Below are 17553 nucleotides of genomic sequence, written 5' to 3' on the forward strand. Positions count from 1 at the left end.
CAAGGGGGGAGAGGGAAGAGGGGGGTTCCACATGTGTGCTCTGTATGTTCAAATATAAAGGCCACACTGGAGGTACACCAGAGTTTCTCTAAGGTAGTTACTGTAAGAATGATGAATATGTAGGTCACTAGTATCCCATCTGGTATGGCAGGGAGTATGTACAAGTCTAGTGTGTCGATTCTGAGGATAGTTGTCAAGGAGCCATGGATGTAGGTCAATCCGGCGCTGGCCGGTATGTGGGAGAGAGGGTTGGAGAGGCCTGTTGTGTCGGTTGTAGTAAACAGCGGTAAACATGCCAAATGTCTTTGGGTCGCGAGGTTGGAGGCTGAAGTGTAGCATAGATTTCGGTTTGCATATCACAGTAAGTCATGCTTCGGAGCCACGCTTCCTTCTTTGGATGTTGTTTGGTACCCCAATACAGCGCAATTTCTCTTTTCGCTAATAATAGCGCTATGGAGAGGAACCTGCAGTAGCAAAGTTTTATACCACAAACTATTCCCAGCAAGGCCAGTTTTGGAGAGGAGAGGAGCGGCGTGGAGATTATGTCAGAGATCATTTCGAACACGTCAGTCCAGGGGGACATGTTCTTGTCATATGGGCAAAATCTGTGTCCAAAGCTTGGCATTTTGGACAGTTTGACGATTTGGTGGGGTCATATTTGGTCAGTTGTCATGGGGTGATGTAAATTCGGTGTATAAACTTGAAGTGAAGCAATTTATGTGAATGGTTAAGGGTTACCCTCTTTATCTGTTCATGACTATAAGCTCATTCCTTGTCAGTCAATGGTTGACTCAGGTCCTCCTCCCAACGGCACCACACCCCCCTGTCCTGCACTTGTTTCAGCGCCATACTTGCCCAGTACAGCTTGGTGACCAAATGGGCTCCATCTTTGTCTGTTATGAGCAGCGTAAGTGGTGTGAACTCTTCAGGAGGAGAAGGGAAAGAAGGGGTGGCCGAGTGAGGAGCATTGAGCATTCTGGTCGCTATGAATTTATCCATTTAAGACATCTCAGTTTGTGTGGATAGATCCGCCATGGTTATTAGCTGTCCATCAGGGAATAGGGAATCGATGGTGCAGAGTTGCAGCTTATTGAGGATGCATTAAATCACCATCTCAGAGGTGAGTGGTAAAAATGGGTTTTCTTGCAGTGGGAGGCCTGGTGAGTATAGAGAGCCGGTACCCAGTATACGGCTCAATCTGCGCTAGGCCCAGCAGGTGGTGGATAGAGGTTATATGTTGTTTGGGTCGAGCGGTATGCCCAGGAGGAACAGTGCACCTTGGGAGGAAGGAGCATCCAAATCTCTTTCGGGCTTTGTGTATGATATGCGGGCATCTGGATAAAACCAATGTTGGGCAAATTGCACTTGTGCAACCAGGTAGTGAAGGTGCAGATCAGGGACCACAAATCCCCCTAGCTCATAAGGAAGTGTTAAGCTGTCCCAAGCTATTTGTGATCTCCGACCTGCCCAACAAAATATACAGCACTAAACCCCTTATTAAATATTCAAATCCTACATAAGTTGATAGAAAATGTCCCACAGAGGAAAAATAACAATTCTCTTTAAGGTTTCTGTTTTTATTATCAAAATAGTAAACATATAATTTCTCTTTTCTTTAAATTCTTTTTAGATATAAATATATAAATATATAATAAATTCAGCATACACAGTATTTTACTTGAAAGTTGTCTCAGACAAAGGAGCCCCAGAAAAAGGGGAGCAAACCACTTAATTATGGTACATGTCTCCACATAGAACATTCAATTGACAAAAAACAAAAAAGAACATATACTCAAAAATCACAATATACCAATGACTAACATAATAACAATACATTACAACTTAAGACACCATGTACAAATCAAACAACACAATTGCGCCGACGCGGGTTACGGAAATCCCATGTACTGTCCTTCATAAGGGCGCTGATGTAGTGAGGTGCTTCAGTATTAGAGAAACAATATGTCTAACACATTATACAGGATGAGACTAATACATTTGGAGGCTCCGTATAATATACACAACCGACTTTTTATAGAGATGAGGGATGAGAATGAACTTTCCAAGTGATAACACGTATCTCTCCGGGCTCTTCCAATGTCTTACAGCTTTAAATACAACTTAACCGCTACTCAGCATATACTTTGTGCAAATCCGATCAAGCGGAAGTCCGATGAAACTGTTTCCGCGATGGGGTCCTTTAGTTTAAAACGTGTAGCACATTGTTGCTTATGGATTCCGCTCTCCGATGGTGTCCTAAAGGTAGTAATCGAAGTTGGGAAGTCAATAATCTTGAGTAATAAATATTAAAGAAGCAATTTTCTAGTTGCATGAGACATATATATCCATGCCCGGCCACGTGCAGGTCCTATGCATACATAATGGGCTGTGGTGCGGCAGTTAGTCCTCCTCTGTTGAATTAAAAAGGGATGGTTGGGGAAGAATTCCCTCTGCAGTCAAAATACGTCCATCTGGCTCCTTCACGAAAACTACCGGGAACTATCCGTCCTGCCCAGACCAGGCTAATAAGCAGGCCCCGCAGCTGCATGAAAAAGGTTTTTGTAAGTGGGATTGGTATGTTAACAAATAAGTATAAAAAACGGAGAAGGACATTCATTTAAATGAGGGCAATAAGTCTGGCCATAGATATAGGGAGTTGGATCCATCTCTCAATCTGCGAGGTAAGCTGGTCAATGGATGGCCCATATTTAAGGCGGATAACTTGTTCCTTATTTTTATGTAGAATAATACCTATATACTTGGTAGTATCCATCGCCCATTGGAGAGGAATCTTATCTCCTCCTGGGTTGGCTGAGTCGGTGATTGGGAACAATTCCGATTTGTCCTAGTTAATTCGCAACCCGGACATGTCGCCGAAGCGGCAGATCTCGTTGATAAGAGGTTGCAAATCTGTACTGGGGCGTCTAATAAAAAGCACAATTTTGTCTGCATTCATGGATATCAGCAGGGGTCCTGATTGAAATTGAAGGCCATGGAACATGTGTTTGTCTTGTAAATGCCTGACTAAGGGATCCATGGCAACTCTGAAAAGTAGAGGGGACAGGGGACAGGCCTGGCTAGTGCCACGGGGGGGAACAACCTTTACAACGCAACTTTTACAACGCACTACACTTACAACGCATTTTTTACAACGCAAAATCCATTACAACGCATGACATTACAACGCATGACACTACAACGCATTTTTAAAAACTACCTTTACAACGCATTCCATTACAACGCATACTACCTTTACAACGCATACCATTACAACGCATAATATTACACTACACTATCCAACACTTACCCTACTGTTGCACCCCCTGGAGTTAGAATAGTAATTTTTACCCCTATACTATCCAACACTTACCCTACTGTTGCACCCCCTGGAGTTAGAATAGTAATTTTTACCCCTATACTATCCAACACTTACCCTACTGTTGCACCCCCTGGAGTTAGAATAGTAATTTTTACCCCTATACTATCCAACACTTACCCTACTGTTGCACCCCCTGGAGTTAGAATAGTAATTTTAACCCCTATACTATCCAACCCTTTCCCTACTGTTGCACCCCCTGGAGTTAGAATAGTAATTTTTACCCCTATACTATCCAACACTTACCCTACTGTTGCACCCCCTGGAGTTAGAAAAGTAATTTTTACCCCTATACTATCTAATACTTACCTTAAATGCAATTTAATATTATGCGTTGTAATGGTATGCGTTGTAAAGGTAGTATGCGTTGTAATGGAATGCGTTGTAAAGGTAGTTTTTAAAAATGCGTTGTAGTGTCATGCGTTGTAATGGAATGCGTTGTAATGGATTTTGCGTTGGAAAAAATGCGTTGTAAGTGCATGCGTTGTAAAAGTGTGCGTTGTAACGACATACATCCGCCACGGGTGATCCGGAACGGGGGTTGGACAGAGAGCTATTCACTTGGAGCCGAGCCATGGGGGATGAGTATAGCAATGCAATGAGAGCAATAAAGTTTGCTGGGTTGCCAAGTTTGCAAAGTGTGGCAATGAGGAATGGCCACTTTAGAGAGTCAAAGGCCTTCTCTGCATTGAGAAGGGCTACTGCTGCTGGGACAGTCGGCTCTGTCCTGTTTATCACCGATAAAACAGTCCGGAGTTTGCTTGCATATAGAGACTGGTAATAAGTGATTAGTTCTGATATTATATCAGCATTGTAAGTAGCTACTGATTTGTTCGACCTTCTCAGCACTGCTATATGTCCGGCCCTCGGCGTTCGCACCAGACACGCCAGTGTCCTGCCAGGGTGCTCCCCCTCTCCATATCGACGCGCTGCGTGGTATTTGCCCAATAGAGCGGCCTCACTGTCTGCATGTTAATTGAACTCATCATGTATGAGGGCGTTGCCCAAGCTAAAGGTGTTTGGTGTGATTGGTGAATTGTCCAAATGCGCCAGGTCTGCCTCAACCCTGGCAAGGCTGCCACGTATTGAGCGCAGGACCCCAGCCTGCTTGGATATGCAGATACTATGGACAAAGGCCTTAAAGGCGTCCCAGAGTGTTGCATATTGAGACACTCAGCCTGTGCTTAGAGTGAAGTATTCAGTTATCGTCTCTTGTAGTTCAGATTTAAACAGCACATCCAGCAGGGCCGTGGCTGGGAAGGACCATCTTTGTTCCCACCCAGTGGAGTGTGGAATTTGTAAGTGAAGGAGCACTGGAACATGGTCCGACAGCATGCGGGCAGCATTTCTATATCCCTGGTCCACTGCCAGCTTAGTGCATCAGTGAGCCAGTAGTCTATATGTGTCCTGGTAGAGTGTGGTGCCGAAAGGAACGTGCATCCCGGTGCATCCGGATGGTGCGAACGCCAGATGTCATGCACGGTTAAAGATTGTATTAAATCCCACATTGCTCGGTGAGCGTGCGGTTTTATATTTTGTATGGGGTTGGAAGAGTCGCAGCTGGGGTCCAGCCATAGGTTCAGATCCCCCCCAAGAAATAGTGTGTCGTATTCATAGCGGCCAAGCATAGTGTGGAGATCGGAGAAGAAAGCGGGGGCATCTATGTTGGGTGCGTAGACATTGAGGAATATAACTGTTTTTCCCATCTGCGTTCTCATCACCAAGAGATACCTCCCTTGTGTATCGGATATTGTAAGCGTGTGTGTGAAGGGGAGGGTATGATGAATAAGGAGGCATACTCCGTGGGAATAAGTGCTGTAACTTGCAAAGTATCTATTAGGCCCCCACGAAGAGGCAAATGGAGGGGAGCTTTGTGATGGAAGATGGGTTTCTTGTAGGAATGCTATTTTAACGTTATGTCTCCTGAGGTACCCAAGTACTAGTTTGCATTCCCTGGTGTTATTAAGCCCTCGCATGTTCCAGGTGATCATCTTGGCCTCAACAGTGGCGTCAGAGTTCATGGCCATAAGGAAAGGTGTATGTATAAGTACCTCCGATGTACAGCATCATCCGTATTGAATGTGGAGAGGGAAGAATACAGGGGGGAGAAATAATAAAAAAACATCAAATACCAAAAAGAGGAATGTGCAGGCAATAAAACCCCAATGAAAAACAACAACTCCCACCCCCAACCCACACCTGGGCTCAACGGTCCGGTGAATACCCTACATCCCAACATATAGAAGAACAAGCATTGGCATAGCCAATAGGTCTCGCCTTTGGGACCTTATAAGTGTTTAGCCATGCAACAGTTGCATAACTAAATACTTAAAAGGTCCCAAATGCGAGACCTATTGGCTATGCAAAGCGGCCGTGCTGCCGTGAAAGTGATCGCGATCAAGCATCAAAGCGGGAAAGTGAAAGTAATCGCGGTAAAAGCCACGCGCGCCCGCGCACATGCACTGTAGCTCTAGGCTGGCCTGGTAGCACTTTTTGGAGCCCTCTCAATAAGTCTCGCCAGACCAGCGCATGCGCTGGGTCAGGCGAGACCTAAAAACTACCCCTCTGGGTACGAGAAATGTATGTGCCCGCAACACAGCCCAACTCTTCCGAAGGCTCGAGCCCGCTCCAGTATTAGACACCTTCCGATAACACACTTGTGCTACGAAGTAACTCGAGATCACGAATCAGCACTATATATTTTTTTGGGGAGAGGGATGGAGTACAGAAAGTATTCTGGAGCGTAATGAATTCTGCATCGATGGAATGTATCGGTTTTTATTTTACTTTACCTGGTACAGCGTAGGTGTATTTAAGTAAAAATCGCTGGATTCGAAAAATACAAGATACAATGAAACAATTTGCATCTACTGTGGACGTCGAAAACACCAACAATGTATCATACGACGTCTTCCAAGCAGTGAAATAAACAATAAAAAGAGATGTGTCTTCAACAAAGAAACAACGGATCGTGATGAGAAGCAATGTCTGATAACTGGCAGGCGCGCAAACTCAGGTGTTCCTGCACTTACTCACTTCGAGCGTTTTTACGAATAAAAATGACTAGTTTCACGGCGGTTGGAAAAACCACCTCAGATTTTTTTAATAACGCATACGACTATTTAGTTTACAGCATTGTTTGTGAGTAGATGTTAAATGATAATTTTACTTCGACAAATATTTCATTTGTGATACATGTGCAACCGGTAGAACTTGGAATCAACTTCATAACTGGAGAACTACCCCAGAGAGATCTTAGCAGCTTAAAAAAAAAAAAGAAAATCGCCATTTGCCACTGCGTGCATGCTGCTCTTTTTGAAAGTGAGCTGCAGCTCTCCGGTCACTGTTCGGGATACATTAAGCATGTTGCTCTCATGCTATAGTCCTACAAATTATTAGCGACTGGGTTGCATTTCGATTCAAATGTTACTGTGCAGCGGAATTTTAATCTCGGGAAACTGAAGTGAAACTTCGAAAGGCGGAGTGTTCCGGTGCTGCACCCTCAGCCGCAACAGCAGAAGTGCTTCCGAATTTGAAGCCGGCATGTTCAATTGTTTTAACGCCTTACGGGTTTGAAGGTCGATGTTTATAATTGTCTCACTTACTTGTGAAACTTACTCGTGTCTTGCGCGCTGGACGTTTTTCCTCGCACACAACTCTTCAGGTGACAAATGCATCGCTCAGGCGATTAAAGTGGAGATTGGGACCCGGTTTGTCATATATTTCAGACAACGATACAGGTTAGCAATTCGAAACAAGCTGCAAACAAAACATAGCGGAAGAGTCTACTCCGGGCGACCGATAAACTCCTTAACCTGGCAGCAGGGGTGGGAGGAAAGTTCCATAGGCAGCCTGTGTTTGGTGGTGGGAGGGAGGGCAGCCTACGGGGAGATGGCGCTTTAAAGTTGAAAGCACGGCGCTTATGAAATGGGCGCCACGTGTGAAGTTAATTAAAACAAGCCCGGCGGAGCGTGGCGCGCGCGCGCGCTTGGGGGCGGGGGAGCGAACCCTTTGAAGTGTTACCAAAAAGCGTAGTGCATGGCGGCACCAAGCGCGTGATTGTGCGCGTGCTAGCAATGTAATCAGCTTTTTGGGAGCACTTTTAAAAGCCCCTATAGTCTCGCTTTGCGATCGCTTACGCGATAGCAAGGCGAGACCTAAAAAACCTAAAGACAAACTATTCTCATCCGTAGGAGGCGGACGATGCCTCGGACGTCTGATGCCCATTTCTTAAGCTAAGCAGGTTGTAAAATAGCTATACAGAAACTTTTATAACACTTGTCGCAATCATCTTATCAGTTCCAGTTGGTATTTAACAGCGTGACAGGCGAGTGCCAGCAAGGTTAGGGAGCTTAGGCGACCATCATTCCGAGGTGAAGAGTTCAGCACTCGCAGCCAGCTGTCGGTCCGGAGAGGAGTGTCCAGAGGACTGGGCAAGGCTCCTATGGGCATTATTTTGATGTTGCTTGCAGAAAGACAGCACGTCAGAAGGACTGTCAAAGAAACAGGGTTTGTCGCCCACTAGTACCCGCAATTTTGCCGGATAAGGCATGGCGTACTTTAGGCCCATTGTATGGAGCTGCCGCTTGGCTTCTACAAATTTGCGACGGGCTTCTTGGACTGTAACTGTGTGGTCCGGGTAGAAGGAGAGCACCGTGCCCTGATATTGCACCGGCGAGTTCTCCCGAGCCAGGCGGAGGATCATGTTGCGGTGTCTGTAATTAAGCAGGTGGGCGATTATGGGCCGAGGGGAGCACCCGAAGGGGGACATGGGCCGAGGGATTTATGTGCCCTTTGGACGATGAAGGTCTTGGAGAATTTATTGGCTCCGAACAGTTCCATCAGCATCGTTTAAAAAAATATCTCAGACCTCCTGATGTTTGTGGATTCCGCCAGGCCCAGGATGCGATTGTTATTCCTCCGTGACCTGGCCTCCAGGTCTTTGTTTTTTATGGCTACGGTCTTGAGCACTTGCTGTAGCCGGCGTGTAGTATCTGTGGCTTGGTCTTCATGGGTAGAGTTGCGCTGTTCTGCTTCATCGAGCCTGGTGTTGTGTCCATCCAAGCGTTCTCCCATTCTATCCAGCCTGGAAGTTAGAGAATCAAATCTGGAGTCTATTGCGCGGAACCCAGCAGGGAGCTCTGCCATTATAGCTGCGGCGCATTCCAGGGCGGGATGCTGCTCGTTTCGTTCCGGTCCACCACCCCCATCAAGGCCCTGGGCTGTGCGCTCTGATGTGCCCGGCCTATCGAAGTTCAGCTTGCGTTGTTTGGGGTCCCCACAACCCATTTCTGTGCTATGTGCAAGGGTATCAGCTGAGTGAGTTACAGACGAGATGTTGGGGTCTCCGCAGTAGGCGAGGGCAATGAGAATGACGGTGCTCCCTCCCATGCCAGTCGCTTGTGTTACACTATTGTCTTAGGGCCCTGCCCCCAATGCCCGTGGGTTCTGCACCAGCTTAGAGAGGTGTATGTGTGCTTTCACAGTTTGGTGGGTCCAGTCCATGAGCCGGTGGGGGTGTTGCTGGGCCTGGTGGAAGGAGGCGCAGTTGAATCTGGCCTGGTCTAGCTGATGCGCCGGGCCTCTGCACCAAGCATTCGCACCTAGCCACTCATAGTATTTCTTGGCCTTGTAGGTTCAGCCGAGTCCCAGGCGCAGGCAGTCCTCGCTGTATGCTAGGGATTGCCTGATCAGCTGTAGTCACTTCCCCAGTTCTAAGAGATACTGTCCCTCTTGTTGCTGCTTAATTTGCACCCCCGGCTCAACGTGGTTGTGTTCTGATGCTGCGGAGGTATACAATTACCCCCTTTGGGGTTGTTTGTCTGCGTTCGCAGCTCCACCTCAAAGTTCTTCCTCCATTGATCATGCGCCTCTCTTCCAAAGTGGGTAGGTGTGCGTATGCAGTCCCGGTGCAGCGGGGGGCCTATGAGGGTGTTGCTGGGCCTGGGGAGGGAGGCAGTGGTGAACCCAGTCCGCGTGGGTCTCTGCCCCAGGTCTTTGCGCCGATCCCTTTCACTAGGCCGCGCGTGTCGTGGCCCGACCCCGTTCACTCAGCCGGATGCTGCAATGAGAGCGCCACCCTCACTTCCTCTGTCTTGGTGGCCCAGGCTGGCAGGGGACCCAGCGGAGCACCGTTGCTCTGGCCTCAGGCTCACCCACGGCCCCTATCGTCACGGGGCCTCCGAGGCAGGCTGGGTCTCCGCACGCCTCCGCCCGCAGGAATCGATGGCAGCCGACGAGGAATTAGCACAGGATGTCTCCGGCCTCGGCTCTGTCACCACTGTGTGAAGTACTTTCCTTGCGGCATTTACAATGGTGGGGACTACCAGATCAAGCATTATCTGCTATTAAAGGGGCATTGGGCGCCGGAGCTTCAATGCCGTGCGGCAATCTTGGTTAACGGCTTGGCCACGCCCCTCATTAGTGCAACTTCATTTATATGTATTGATGTTATTCTACAAATGTTTTCTTAATCTAATTTTTTTAAAGCATACTTTTACGATGCCTCTACTACACTTGTCGCTATTTTATGTATCCCTATCTATCACGTGTAATGTAAAATTTCAACCTTTTCATGTGCTCTACCAATAAATGTGCCACCTATTATGTTTTTCAAAATCTCACTGCATGAACAGCCTATCTGAACTCTGCCCCTGCCCTCGCCAAAAGTTGGTAATTAAACTGCTAACAACCTTCATAGTGAGAGCTGTGCCATGAAAATCTATCTGCAGCTGAGCTCTGCAGTTCATTCCTATTGACATTAAGACGTGCAATGGTGTTGAGTCGCCCAGATCTTTTGGTTTGCTAAATGTGCAATAGGAATGACGGACACGGGCCAAAGCTTTAAATCTTTATAGAGAGAATAAAAAATCGAATATAAACGGTCTGTAAATTAAGCACCAAGGCACATGAATCGTAAGTACAAAGAACTCAGTAAAGTTCAATAGAAAATCCAGCATAGATTCGCCTTCCAAGAAAGGGAGATGGGGGCCCCTCATACAGAGGAAAATCATGTGCATTTATGGGACTTTAGGCAAAGGATTTCACACAGTACTACACAAGTACATGGTTCTCAAGATATGCACCAATGGGAACAAGGAAGAAGAAACAATTTACTTCTGAATACATTTGAAGATTCCCTCATTTCTATGTCATTAAATTCAGAGGTTCTGAGAGTCTATTTAGGTAACACGAGCTGAAACATTGTACACAGTGTGGTCTGAGACAGCCAGGTTGTCCTTGATTGGGTACACCACGCTCAGAAAACTGTGAAAGTTCCTGTCTTTTCAGCGCAAAGCTCACAATTCTTTATTATAGCAGGAAAACAGCAACGATCACATAATGTATTGCAACGTCATTTCAAAATGGAAGAAAGCGCTAATTCAGTTCGTTACCACAAGCTTGAATTTTAATACCTTAAATGCTATGTAAACTAAAAACTGATTCTAAATCATCACATCTATCACTTTATTTTATGAAAGTTTCATCAACTTGGAGTTCGTTTTCTTTGGATTCTCCCAAATCCTTTATGGTGTCATGAAGTTTGCTTTGCATCTTTTCAACCTTTATATCAATTCGCTTCAACTTTCTTCCTGATGTTGCTGACAGCTTATTTAGTCCACAATTTAACCCATTGTTTGATCAAATTCCTTTACAAAATTTTAGAATGAAAGGCACACTTACAATGCCAATTAGTATGATAAAGAAAGGTGTTAAAAGCAACTTCAGTATTGCTCCCCCTGTGCTTTCTAGCCATTTGCTTATCTTAGCAAATCACTTTCCAATAGATTTGAATACAGAACTTTTCCTTCCCAGGCACCTGTCTCTTCCAACTCTGTTAGTTCATGCGTGATATTTGTGAGGTTTGGAACACAACTGTTCAGGATGTACATACAACACTCTCTAGTGTGAATTAACTTGCAGACTGTATCCTCCTTTGCGAGAATCAAATCGAGTGCCAGCCTATTTTGTATAATCATAGCTCTTGTAGCAGGCAGTTCTTTATTATTAACTGTTAAGATGCCTAAAGTGTTAGTAGCAAGGCCTGTCTAGTAAAGTCGATAGTTTTCTAATCTTAACATCATGTAATGCAACGCACATTGAGGGTATGAATGCTCCAAAGGTAAGGATGTTTAGTAGACCACAAATAAATATTTCCATTAGTCACAATTGGTACATCTTCTATAGGTTTGTCGTAGTCAGTGCAGAACAGTTTAGTAACATGTTGATGATAGAATGAATGGAGAATGATAGTACAAGAGAAGGAATACGACAAAGGTAAATGAAAGTGGTCAGCTCCTTTGGCTTCAGAAGCTGAAAGATAGGAACAGACAAAGCAGTCCTCTGCCTGCTTAACTTTCACACATTCAGCTAACATTTGAAAGTAAATGTTACAACTATAAACACTTTCAGAATGAGAATTGTATGAGTCTTTATCTCCGTGCATTTCTTTATTTACAACAGGTTTAATTGTTATGTTCACTGGAGTACAAGAAACATTTCCACTCACAAGATGGATGTCTGATATCCTCCCAAATACAGAAACAGAAATAGTGTCTACCAAGACTACAAATTATATTTTGCTGCATTGCTGACCCCTGTTAACTTAAAACAGATCAAGCGAATAAACTCTTTTTTTTAAATGAAGGGATAAGTCCCTCTATATCTACCCTATCTTCACTACCCTATCTCGAAATCTAGAAGGATTGTTATTCTGCATCAACCGGAGGCCTAAGTCTCTAAAGTCCACTGACTGTTTTAACCAAGCTCTCTATTCATCCTTTTTGACTTTGTCAACAGTTTGCATAAGTTGAGCCCCTTCTGTTTGGTTTTGGACTCATCAATGTCGGTCAGACATTCATCAGATTTGATATTCCAATCTGGACCTGAATGTTTGTGGTTAATCTTTATTTCGCTCCGTGGTTGTTTTGGGACCATCAGGTCTAAGCTTTATTCTCCAGCATCTGGTTGCTCTGAAAGTCCCTGTTCTTCAAACTCGCTAACTTCTCTTATCATCTCTGATCTTTTTGTACCCGTCAACAGTCTCCTTCGGCTACTCTTTGTCTTGAGACAGCCTTCTCCCATTGATGCATGATCTTTAGAGGTGCTGGAGATTTCTGGCTCAGTTGAAGCTGATTCTCTTTTAGAAGTGGAACTCTTTCTGCCAATGCCACACTCTAGTTCATGCGAACCTGACCCAGGTAGACTTGATTCAACTCTTCAAGAGCTCTTACTGTTTCTGTGAATGTGTATTCTTAATCCAGAGCTTTGTGTCACAGTCATCCCTGGAATGACAATACTGTTGTCCCTCGCTCTCGCTCTTGTTGAGGTTCTGCTGTGAGAGACTGCGAGCTCTGAGACTGGCCTTCGTCTCCTTCTTCGGATGCTCAGAAACTTCAAATCTAGGCAGACTCGAGGAATTATTGGATGTGGCTCTGCTCCTTCCTCTTCCCATCTCACCCTCTTGGTGTGTGAGGCGTGTATCCAGTTCGGCAGTCCAGCACACTTCACAGCAGTGTTGGTGACCAGGATCACCTGGTAGGGGCCTCTCCAATGTTCTTATAAACACAACTTGCGAACGTGCTTATTCACGTGAACCCACTGTCTGGGTTTCAAGTCAAGTCAAGTCAAGACCCACCCAGCTGGGGGTAGCCGCATCAATCTGATGAGAGACAGAAAGTTCAACATCAGCCAGTCCGTTGCAGTATTTATGAACCAGATCATCTGTGATATTCACAAGAGCAGCACCTGGAACAGAAAGTATTCACATAGGTTCTTCCCATCAACACTGTAGGAAGCTGGCTCTGTATATACTATACCAAAGTAAGTTATAGTGTGCAGAGAGTCCAGTGGATCCCCAGAGGCATTACAGAGGCTAAAGTAGATAACACTAATGCTCTCTTTTGTGGTAGTGTGGGTGAGCAGTTACGCTTATCAGAGGGCAGTGCTGAGCATTTGTTGTACACACACAGACAAGAATGATTACGCACACTCAATGACTAAATCCGAGACCAATGGTTTGTAAAAAATATAACTTTTAGTATATTTATTTTATAGAACCAAAGATAGTTTTTTGCAGCAAAATACATTTTGCAATATCACTGTTTTTCAATGTAAAAAGTGGACACAGTGCATTTTTCAATTAATACAATGTTATCCTATGGGACGAAACACAATCAGCAATATGAAGGAAAGCAAACGATTTATGATATTGAGCTTTTGGATGAAGAATCAGGCAAGGTTCAGGTAAGTGACCTCTCTGCACCACCAATGGCACTGGGGCAGCTGGGTGCAGAGGTCAAACTTGGGATCTGGTGCCAATGTTATCCAATGGAGAAAGGGGAAAATCAAAGTGGTACTACTCACAGGTAAGGTTTGGTAAGCCATACTCTGGGAGTTAAGGTAAGCACAGGGGGGGGGGGTACAAGGCAGCACAATGCTTACACCCTCAGCGACACAGGGGCGCTGAGTGCAGAATGTCAAAACAGCATTGGGTGCCCAATGCACAGAAATGGAGACTCTCTAAGTTGGAAAAAGGCTACAGGCTCAGGCCAGGAGGCTGAACGAAAGAAACCTACAGCTGTACAGGTAAGTTGGGGTATGCTGGAGCATTGGGACACCATCAGTAGATCTCCCCATGGCCCAGATGTTCTGGCTGCAGGGGTGTTCTTCGGCATCGGAAATCAGCTTACCAGTGCAGCTGCTCTGTTCGCGGAGTTCTCTGCACTCCGCAGAGCACACTGAGTTCCAAAAAAGCTCTGCGGAGAGCAGTTTTTTTCTCGCTCGCGAATTTCAAGTTGGCAATTGCGAGTGAGGAAAATCCACTTATCAACGAAATTTCTCAACACGGGCGGTCAGATTTCTCTTCGTGGGCGGTCGCGGAGAGAAACCTTCCGTTTGTGTAGAGAAAGCTGTCGCTCAGATAGAAAATCTACTCAAGTGGCAATAAAAGAAGCAGCACCCTCTTGCACTACACATGGTGCCGTTCAACTCATTTTACAGCGTGGGACAAATTCTCGGCCCTGAAAGTCAACGCATTAGTCTGTCACATTCTCCATTTTCGCATATGCTTCTGGTGTTACACTTGTGGCTTCCTTTTTGCTCTCGTTGTAGTGTCCTAGGATATCCATCCCTACATAGCCCTTAATGACTTCTTCAAATTCATCCTTCAGTTGGGCAGCATTCAGCTTCTGAGGAGTCTGTGCCTTGCTTTATGGGTTAACTGGTAATGTTGCAGTGGTTATTATACCTCCTGCCGCAGGAGTTGTCAAAGCCTCTCCTTTTGGGGGGCCTGAAGCTATCATGCTGGATATCTTTGTTGAGTCCTGAGAGATGCCCAGAAGGGTATGACTCTGTTGTGTACTAACGATTGTTGCAATGGGAGAGATACTGGGTCTACCTCATGAGTGTTATTCACCCAACACCATGGGCGTGGACGTCTGGACAGTGGGTGGAACAGCGTTATCTGTGTGACTTGGGGGTATGCTAACTTTTGGTGGTTCACAGCGTCCACTCCATTCTCGGCAACTGCCTAAGCTATAGTGCTTGGGGCTGATGCTGCATTAAATAGGGATGATCTTATTCTGAGGAGCTCATCTTTGAAGGAGTCCTCCTCCTCACTCTCTCGTCTTCTGCCTCATCTTTAGGTTTCTTTTTTCTCACTAGGCTTTTCCTTTCAAATTCCTCAATCTCTATCAGCAGGTGAGCTCTAATTGTCGAGATCACTTCCAACTTCCACCTCTTCTGCCTGTCATCGTCCTGCCCGCTTATCCTCGAGTTAGCCTTATCGCGGACTTTCAATGCAAACTTCTTCCTTTTCTTTTCATTTGCTACCGGCTCCCAAAGGTTCAGTGTCTCATATTGGGTGGGTCTAGGCTGCGGTCTCAAGTCATACATTCTCCTTCTCAAATTTTCTATTCTAGGAATGTAGAAAGTACCGCTTAATGGGAACTGTAATTTCCTATCTTTAGATGTATATTCGTGCCATCGGCTAAGCTACATGCACGTGTTACCCTTTCTTTGCTGCCGTCTTCCGAGCTGGAGTGCCTTCAGGTGGGCATTCCTCTTCCTTAGTCACATATCTTTCTTTTTTCTGAAAAGGATTTGCCATTCTAATAATGTTTTTAGTCACCCTTCATCACGCACTGTATGTACAATCTGCCTACTAATACCAGTGTGTCTCAGATAAAGGTCACCGTATTGCAGCACAGCTTCAGTGTTCACCAGCCAATCCCAAATGACATAAGCACCTGTATACTGCCAGGATCTCCTAAACTACTTTTCACAATACGGTTACTACAAATCCCAACATGCATTGCGGCTCACTTCTCATTCATCTTTCACGTGCGTATAGGTCCCTATTAATACTCATGTCATTCTTCTCAGGGCTACTGCGACAACCACCTTGTCTTCAGGAATAAGGTTTGGGCTGGGCCAATTTGAACCCCCGGGGAAAAACCGCATAAAGGTAGAGTAATCAGTTCTACAGCCAAATAGGTCCATTCAGTCCTGACTGGATCCAATCAGAACCATCAGCTCTGCTACCAGATCTGTCAGTGTGAAAATCGATCACTCTGTACCATATGAAGACTGTGCCAATGGCTCAGATCGGGAGCGGTGTAATCCCTTTATGGACTTTGGTGCTCCCCGATCTCTAATTCATTTGAGCTCACACATAGAAATAAGGCTGTGACATTCTCATTAAGAATGACAGATTTGGGCCAAAGTTTAAAGGTTTATATAGAGAATAATGAAGGAGAGTACATAAAATGGACCATCCATAAAGCTAGCGTCAAGGCATATGAATCTTAAGTACAAAGAGCTGAGTAAAGTTCAATAGAAAATCCAGCATAGATTTGCCTTCCGAGAAAGGGAATTGGGGGCTCGCACTTACAGAGCAAAATCACTTCCTTTTATAGGACTTAGATAAATGATTTCACACGTTACTACGCAAGTACAAGGTTCTCAAGATATGCACCAATGGGAACAAGCAAGATGAAACAATTTACTATAGAATACATTCGAAGATTCTCTCATAATTCTATTGCATTAGATTCAGAGATTATCCGAGTCTATTCATGTAATATCAGTGGCGGCTCCTCCACCAAGGCGGAGGAGCGTCGCCCCACTGCCAGGAAACAGCAAAGGAAAGGAAAAATACAATTATAATAACGTAATGTTGTTATCATTTTATTTTGTCCTCCTGCTGCGGCCGCATGTGTGAGGGGGCGGGCGGGCTGCAGAGAAGGTGAGGAGTGGTAGAACACTCCTGTGCGCAATGGCTCTTTGGTCGGCCCTCTCGGCTGCCCAAAACAGTCATGCTCACTTCCCTGTTCTCCATGCAGGTTGCATTACAGCCTGCATGGAGAACAAGCCACCCCCTTCAGCCCCTGGCTGAGCGCCGTGTCACGGCACTCAGACCAATCACAATGCTGCATTGCAGCATTATGATTGGCTGTGGTGAGTCCTGGTGCATCCTGCTTCCTGTTTCTCACAAGAAGCCAGGAAGAGGATGGGACACAGGAGAGGCAGCGGCGGCCGGGAGGTAAGTGATTTTTCTTTTTACCCGATTTGCACCCACACCCACCCGCCCCTTCGCCCCCATCTACCCTACTGCTGCTTCTAGTGACCGGACTTTGATACGGAGGACTCCGCGGGAATTGCTTCTCAAGTGGTGTTCATGCCGTGGGAACAAATAAACGCTTCCACATAAACACAAGATTAGTTCTTGAGGGCGTTGGATGCTCGCGAACAATGCTGATACAAATAATTTGATGATGCATCATTTCTATTAAGGGTGCAGGCTGCATTCTGACTGTGGACGAAGTACACAGTGACTTTAAGGAAGACGGAAGGAGGAGTTATCCCCTCCCTTTATTGCAGTCTTTTGAAAGATCTCATATATTCCGGGTATTTCTTACCTCCCCCGTCCTGATGAGGCCAAAATGAACGTGGCCGAAATGCGTCAACCCCACAATAAGGAGGAGTCCGCCAGATGTTGATTAATGCAAAATAATTGTGTACATGTTCCTGATAATAGAGTGAGGGTGGAGGAATTCCCTCGAATATGTATAGGACGACCTCTCTTTTTAGTTACGGATGGTTGTTTTACAATTACATTGCTGTTATATCCGTATGTGAATATAACGGGCAGGAAAGATTGTTCATGGATATATATG

Source organism: Triturus cristatus, chromosome 9 (assembly GCF_964204655.1).
Source record: "Triturus cristatus chromosome 9, aTriCri1.1, whole genome shotgun sequence".
NCBI classification, from domain to species: Eukaryota; Metazoa; Chordata; class Amphibia; order Caudata; family Salamandridae; genus Triturus; species Triturus cristatus.